The 8,109-nt window shown below is 42.3% G+C and overlaps 1 long non-coding RNA gene and 1 pseudogene across 1 annotated transcript; one reads left to right on the top strand and one right to left on the bottom strand.

Moving 5' to 3' along the window:
- The first annotated feature begins 277 nt into the window (after positions 1 to 277).
- LOC141063186 (uncharacterized) lies at positions 278 to 5,270 on the top strand. The gene is made up of 4 exons (XR_012224830.1): positions 278 to 631; positions 1,480 to 1,662; positions 3,321 to 3,471; positions 3,799 to 5,270. It is a non-coding gene; the product is annotated as an uncharacterized lncRNA (long non-coding RNA).
- A 788-nt stretch (positions 5,271 to 6,058) lies between these two features.
- LOC141063236 (uncharacterized) lies at positions 6,059 to 7,599 on the bottom strand (annotated as a pseudogene).
- Positions 7,600 to 8,109: the final 510 nt, after the last annotated feature.

The raw sequence follows: 8,109 nt of genomic DNA, 5'->3' as shown, positions 1-8,109 counted from the left end.
AGCTTGGCCTCATTATGTTGGCTTGGTTTTTTCTGTGTGGTGCATGTATATAGTGCAGAACAGCCTGCCTGCTAATATTATGGCCATGATCAGCAGGCTGTTCAGACACTTTGCACCGCACTGTGTGACTGATGACTTATGCAAGCCTTATCTGTGTGCATTTTTCCCACTAGGCAGCCAGCTCCTCTTTTTTTCTATTGGGTACTGGCTGTCTTCATCAGTGGGTTGCACCTGTGATGCCCTAAGCCTTTATCAATGGAGGCCTGCTGCATCCTGCTAGTGCATCAGTCAGGATTTGCTTAGTCTACCTCTCATATGTAAGATTTTTTGAATTTTTTTCTTATGTTAGCTCATAAGTCTAGACAGCATTTTAAGCTCTGAGGTGAAGTTGGCAAGTTATCAGAGTGCTGGAATATTTCAACCCTGGTGAATTTAGACATCATTATGGCCCCCCGTGTGGACACAGAACGGCTAATAAGTTTGGTGGAGCAACATCCCGAACTTTGGGACACTCGATCCGAAAGATACCATGACAGGCTGGCGATCGAACGTGGTTGGTTCGCTGTAGCTGAGCAGCTCTACTCCAGACCTGGTTGGTCCATATATTCACCAGCAAAGTAGGCAAAGTTTGGTAAGTTACCCCATAGATGTTCCTTTTTAAATTTTACATGGAATTAATGTTAACATATGAAACTAGTTCACATTGTGCTTTATATATGTCATGTTACATGTCTTACCATCAGAAACATTAGGCTTATGTGTTATTTTCCTTTGTATTTCCAAGCACCTTATTATATATACTTTACAATATTCTTAGTAGTTTAGAGTATGTTCCCTGTGTTTAATATCATAATTACTCATGAACCATGCTTGTTAGAAATGGCCAAAAAATGCAGTGTGTGTCTGTGGCAGCATTTTAGTGCTGGTGTGTATCTTTGTTTCTTAAAAAACTTTATTTTGTGAAGTTTTTTGCAACCAAAAAAATAATACCTAGGTAACTCAAGGGCTACTTGTCTGCCTTGTGCACAAACTCTATTTTTCCCCCACACTTCCCTGGCATGCCAAATGTGTTAGATCAGATTTTACCAGGGCTTTTTTTGTAAAAAAATATTTGCCGGTACGCATTTCTGATTAATTTCTCATTATTCAGTACTGTAGTATTTCTTTTTCTTGAGTTTGCGCATGCAAAATCACCGTCTGGAGTGATTCTCTTTCCGCCTCTGCAAGCAGCCTAATTGCAGCTTTGTGGCTGGCGGTGTCTTTGTGATCAAATATTTTCTTTTGCAGAGATGTTAGCTGCTGTTGCTGACTTTCGCCGAAGAATGTTATGTTACAGTTGGCCCAAGCCTTTGAAATTTTCATCCCAATGTTTGACTCCACACCCAGATATCCAACTTTCTTGCACGACGAACAACCGAGTTTCTGTTCACAAACGTACAGCCAATTGTACTTACTGCAGTAATTATTCTTCTGGTCTAGAGTCTAGCATGTTGGCCAGTCGGGAGCCTTTGAATCACCAGACGACAGGAGCTTTATATCATCAGGACCATTAACACTAGCTGATGCAGGTTCGATAGTTAAAGAACCGGTGGCCACGGTCTGCTCTGTCTCCACGTCTGTTCGGGGTCTTTTGCGTGCCAGAGCCGCACCGCCCGAGAAATAGTGAGTTATTTTATCCATCTAAGACAAGTTTCACGAAACAAAACTCAATGAACTCGTACAAAACTTCATAAAACACTAATATAAACGACGATTTAAAAGAATTAAACCAAAACAGACCGACCCCCATCAGTGGTATACAGCCCCCCCATCAGTGGTATATAGCCCCCCATCACAGGTTATAGCCCCCCATGCTGCCGCACACCTTAAAATAATGAACCATTCATTCTTACCCTCCGCCACCGCCGCCAGTCCCTGCTTCTTCCTGCTTTTGCCGGCGTCATGTGACAGGCGCAGCAGCGATGACGTCATTGCTGTTGCGTCGGTCATAGCCGGGTACAAGCAGGAAGAAGCAGGGACTGGAGGACGGCAGCAGTGACAGAGCGACGGAGGGTAAGAATGAATTCTTTATTATTTTAAGGTGTACGGCAGCACCTTCAGATTTTCCGGTACGCCGTTCCGTCGCATACCGACGTAAAAAAAGCACTGGATTTTACACTGTGTACTGTATTCAAGCATATCTCTCCATATGGCTCACATTAGTTGGTCTTAGGCTTAACTATGTTTGAATATTTTTATATGTGTTAATTGACTGATGTAATATATGCAAAAACGTTTGCAATTAAAGTGTCTCAGACATTGTTAAAAACAAAGTTTGCGAATCTTCACATTTTAAACATGTAAGGATCATCATGTGCTGCCTACTATTTTAATCCAACATACCCAAAGTATTCAAATATAGTAGCCCCTTGGAGTATTTGTTTTTAACATTTATTGCTGGCCACACCACTGTTTGTGTGTGACTGTGGTAAATCCAATGTTTAGACTTCAGTAATAACATCATACAAAATTATTCACACAAGACAAGCCCTTACATATGGCTACTGGTCATTGTTAATTGTGGTAATATTTGTGTTGTTATACACAGCCAAAGTCATGCAGGGTATGTTTGTCCAAACTGTTTAGAACACTGCTCATCCTTAATTGTTTGGATAATACCATGGCTCAAAGTGGTCTTACACACTTCTTAGGGTACCGTTACACTTAGCGACGCGCCAGCGATCCCGACGATACTACCTGGTAAGGATCGCTGATGCATCGCTAAATGGTCGCTAGTGAGCCGTCAAACAGGCAGATCTATTCCACAACGCAGTAACGATCCGGCAATCCGTATAACGACCTCGGCGGTCATTGGTACCTTGTCACACAGCAGCTATTCTGACGAATAACGCCTGCGTCCCTGAGTTCTGCATCGCCAACGAGGTCTCTCGTTGGCGTCAAACACAGCGATGCATGCTGGCCAGCGGGACGCCAACGATCAAAAAATGGCCTGGGACATTCAAGCACGATCAGCGATATCCAGCGGGGGGGCGGTCGATGCTGTGTGTCACACATAGTGAGATCGATGGCGAGGTCGCTGTTGCGTCACAAAATCGGTGACATTTCAGCGATCTCGCTAATGACCTCGTTATGTGAGACGGGGCCTTTAGTCTCAATGGCAAGGGCTAAACTATTTTTAGCATAAGTTTGTTTTGCCCAATCATGATGATCATAACCAAATAACTTTGAAAATCTAACATAGCTGAACCTATTGTGTTGTTGTATAATTAATCTTTGTATTTGCAGAAATGTGACTTGTTGTTTTTACACTTTCCCAACAGTTGATTTGGTTAAACAGCGATGTCGCTCAGCAAGGGACCAGTTTAGGCGGGAATTTAATCCCCTCCCCTCCACGTCAGATGCTTCCAAAAAGCATCACTATGTCTTCTACAGAAACCTAGCTTTTCTCCGGCCAATCCTGGAGCTAAATCCGTAAGTGGGACTCAGTATGATTTTGCAAACATATTAAACTAACAACACTGTATTTTACCACATTTCCATATATCAAACATTATTAAACCTTCATGCAAATCTGTGATCAATAGTTATCTTTCAGAAGTACATCTGTGTTTTAAATCATACACACGTTTATATGTTAAATTACCAAAAAGCAACATGTTCGAGACATAGCTTCATATGTTATCACAAACTAGTCACTAGTTTGTGATAACAAACTAAAAAAAAAAAAAAAAAGCTAGTTTTGTTTTGTATTAATTTGTTCAAAATTAACAGTTTATGTCACAATGTTATTTGTCCTAGGACTGATGACAACCTTGAAGACTCAGATGAATCACCAACAACCGCAAGATCAGTGCCATGTACCTCTGCATTGGAGACCGAAGCCCCAGCAGACCCAACTCCAGCAACACAGCCTGATGAACAGGTGTCTGATGCTGCTGAAGCCTCCACTGATGCTGGTTATGTGGTTATGGAAGCACACAAACAACGGCCCCAACAACATTCCAAGCAGCAGCCCCAGCACCACAGACATCATCAACATCCAATCTACCTCGGTATCTTGCACACACTCTCCGAGATAGACGAACCAAGCGACGTGAAGAGCCACGTATGTTGCCAGAGCTCATTAATGCTTGAGTTTTATCAATACTAAATTCCATGACACCTGAAAATTCTACAGATCGGTTTTGTAGGTCCCTCTCTCCTTGCCTAGCCAAAATTCCTGATGAACGGCAGGAACGGGTACAGGCTGCAATATTGACCCTCATTGCTGCAAGCCAAGGAGAGCAGGAACCAAACCAGGTGCTAGGGCCCATTGAACAATGGCGAGCTGCCCAGCATCAAATACAGATGCCATCTGCGACCAACATAACACATGCCTAAAATGTAGTTACACTATCTTCAGGGGCCGACCCTGGACCAGCAACACAACAATCACAGCACATGCCTGCACTCTCGTCCATGCCTCCACCTCCTGCCTCCAGACATCCTTATCCCCAAATGTATGCTCCTGTTTGGTTTCCTCCTGCCCGATGCTCTATCCATGATTATGGGCAAATGTCTGATTTAGCCTCAGTGCCTCATGCCCGTGCCAATAGCCAGCAATATGGGCAAATGTCTGATCCAGCCTCAGTGCTTCATACAGGTGCCAGTAGCCAGCAATATGGGCAAATGTCTGATCCCTGCACCACCTACAGCCAATATTTGAAATCAATCTCCTCCAGCATAGCTGTGGGGGATATTAGTGGTAGTAATTTTGCTATGCCACAGCCCTACAATCTGCCATCAAGGCACCAGACACCTGTGGTCAGCCAATTTGGTCAGCACAGCCGTATGCCAAGAGGTGAGAACTATAGTAGTTCGCAATCATAGCTGAGCCAGATTGTTGACTCACAACCTACTTTACCTCAGCAACAAAGTGTTTCCCAAACATATTTGGGTGAGTCTTTCAAAACACAACCTTATCCCCCATCTACATCTGTTACACCATCAATTTTGCCAACTCAACCTCCTCAAACAACCACACGCCAGCCCACAATGCCTACAGGACAAATGGCCACACAGTCCTCCAGCCCCGAACGTGGAAGTGCAGAAAATACCACGGACGAATCTTTCTCCAGTCATGGTGACTTTGTTGATTTATGAATAACCAAAATATGTAGGATACCTTCATTATGTTAACAAAAATTTTAGTTTTGTAATGCTACACCCTCGGATGAATACATGTGTTGTACTAAAAAAAACATACATTGGTTAAGTGTTAATATGTCTTGTCTATTTGAAAAAGCCTATGTAATTTAAAAAATATGTCCTTGATATGACCGAAAGAACAAATTTACAAAACAAATAAGCAATATACCATACCTGTCCACCTTTATTTCCCATGAAGTAATCCATATCTGGCCCATACACACTTTACAACCAGGATGGTGCTAATATTAATCCATCCCGGCTGAAAACTAATAGGAAAGGAGGAGATGGTGGTGGCGCATGCAGCTTCATTGACTAGCGGTGAGGCCACTGAAGCTGTGCCCCCTCACAGCCTCAACTGTGTAGAACTATTGTACTGGTAAAATGCCAGTGAAATTGGACACTTCAAGGTCAGTATGTCTGAACAAGATGATCGCAAGGTGACCCACTCTCCTTCAAGAACACAGGAACACAGACAAAGAGTGAGGGTCTTAGGTATTTGGAGATAGTCTACAATTATCAGACCAAATACATACATGGCATATTTATCACACCCACAGTAAACACATAATGAGGTATTAGATAGTTGGTATGGGAACAATTAAGCTTTGAGACGGCCATGTATCAATTACCCACATCAAATTTAAGCTCGCAACCAACGTCAAGGGTCCTCATTGCCTTGCGAATCCCTATCCAAATTGCTATAAATGGCCAAAAAAAGGTATGAAAAGAAAAAAATTACACTTTTGGACAGAATACATATTTAAGTTTAACATTAGTTGGGCTCCTCCATTTGCCATGGCACACTACCCTCTGGTGTCAAAAAATAATCAGCAAAAATATTCCAGACTAGAAGGGCAGAGTGAGCAACTCAGGGAGCATGCTGTCTTTCCTCTGGTAATGCCACATTAACCACTCTCCCATCATATACATCATCCAAGGATGCTTCTTGTTGTCGGCAGAAATTATGCAAAATAATGGCAGCCTTTATGACTGCCTGGACATTTTCTGGATGCATCTGGATTTGTGTTTCAAAGATACACCATCTTGAAGTCAAGATTCCAAAAGCACACTCAACCAATCGACAGGCTTTCATCAGTCAAGTGTTAAAAATTCGCCTCTGGTTGTCCAGACATCGATGTGGAAATGGTCGAAGAACATGCCTTGAGAGCGCAAAACCCTCATCAGCAACCATGATAAATGGTACAGGTGGGCCCGACGCTCCAGGAAGCACACATGGTTGGGGCAGATTTAAATTAGTGTCAGCAAGTTGCCGAGCTAATCTTGAAGCTCTAAAGATGCGAGCATCAGAGGCACTCCCATATGCCCCAATGTCAGCAAGAACAAAACACTAGATGCTGTCAGCTACAGCCAGCAGAACTACGGAAAAAAATTTTTATAATTAAAATAATGAGACCCAGAGTTGGCAGCTTCTTGACATGAATGTGTTTACCATCCAGAGCAACAATGCAATTTGGGAACTCTGAGGCTACCATGAAACCCTGGGCAATCCGCAACCAGTGTTGTGTGGTTGGCTGAGGCATGAAGCAGCTCTTCAGCTTGTCCCAAATCAGAAGACAGGTTGAGCGCACAATCCCGGATATGGGTGACGTGCCAAGGAGGAACTCAAAATGAAGTGAAGAATATGAGTGGCCAGTAGCTAGGAATCTGTTAACAAAACCATAGTTTGGATGTCTAAACATCACCATCAATTATGGAATATGATGATAAATCAAACAATTATTACATAGTGAAGGTCATACAGCACAGATGAACATCAAATATATGTATTGGCCAATATAAACCACACCCATGAATGAAGCACACAGGTGTGACTTATAATGTACAGCTCACAAAGTGGGCATGTTACGAGCTTGTTTGTGGGGCCTACTATTTGATTGTTTGTAATAATACATATTCAAAGTGTATGGTGGCCTTTATTTCTAGGCCAATGGTTAACAAAGATATGTCTGGCAGTTACGATTATGGTCATTGTCTAACCTAGTGAACTGTGACATTACTCAATAGAAAATTAACCACTTAACCCACAATGGTGGTTTGCACGTTATTGGCCATAATATAATGTGTTGTGCAAAAACTTACCTCAAGGTTACTAGCAAACACTCCTCAGGAGAAATGCTTAGTCTCATGCATGTGTCTTGTCTGAGAAGGTAAGGACGCAAAAACTGAAGTATGTTGTCAATTCCGGTAATGGAAAGACAACAAAAAGCAATAAACTTCAACGGTATCTGCGAAGTTCATTATACAATTTTTTTAAATGACCATATGCCCCACGTAGCAAGAGTAGAGGGTGAACACATAGTCTCTTTTGCAGCCGTGGTTCCTCATCAAGCATATGTTGGCGAACCCCAGAGCGACGTGACAAAAGCCATACCAACCACAATGCCTCATTGTCAATAGACATATTTGTGAAGCCAAAGGAGTCATAATACACACCCCTAAGATGATATGTCATTGTCAAAAACTGTCGGAACTGTTTTAAGACATAATCACTAATGGATCACACCTTTGCAAGTTACAAGCCTTTAATTAATGCCTTAACCCCTCATTTGGACCTCCAAACCTTTGTGTGTGATATGTATTCACAGGGACAGCACACAGATGACACACGGATGGGCCACGTGCACACACGGACACGAATATCTCCGGAACCGTTTCTTCAAGTACCGGAAATATCTGAACGACTGCCCTAATGCTGTATGGATGAGGAACTAAATCTAGAATTTTATTAAAGCTTTTTGGAAGTACTACACAGAAATGTACCCCACAGCAAGAAATATTGCATGGGTGAGAAATTTAACCATGCAAATATTTTTAACCATTTTTTTGGAGTGTTATGTATCACAAAAATGTACCCTAAAGTACAAAATACTCTATGGGTGAGTAATTTAATCCACAAAA

The sequence above is a fragment of the Dendrobates tinctorius genome, unplaced genomic scaffold, assembly GCF_039654945.1.
Source record: "Dendrobates tinctorius isolate UK_male_01 unplaced genomic scaffold, ASM3965494v1 ptg000246l, whole genome shotgun sequence".
NCBI lineage: Eukaryota > Metazoa > Chordata > Amphibia > Anura > Dendrobatidae > Dendrobates > Dendrobates tinctorius.
This window is presented reverse-complemented; position numbering and strand designations above follow the sequence as displayed.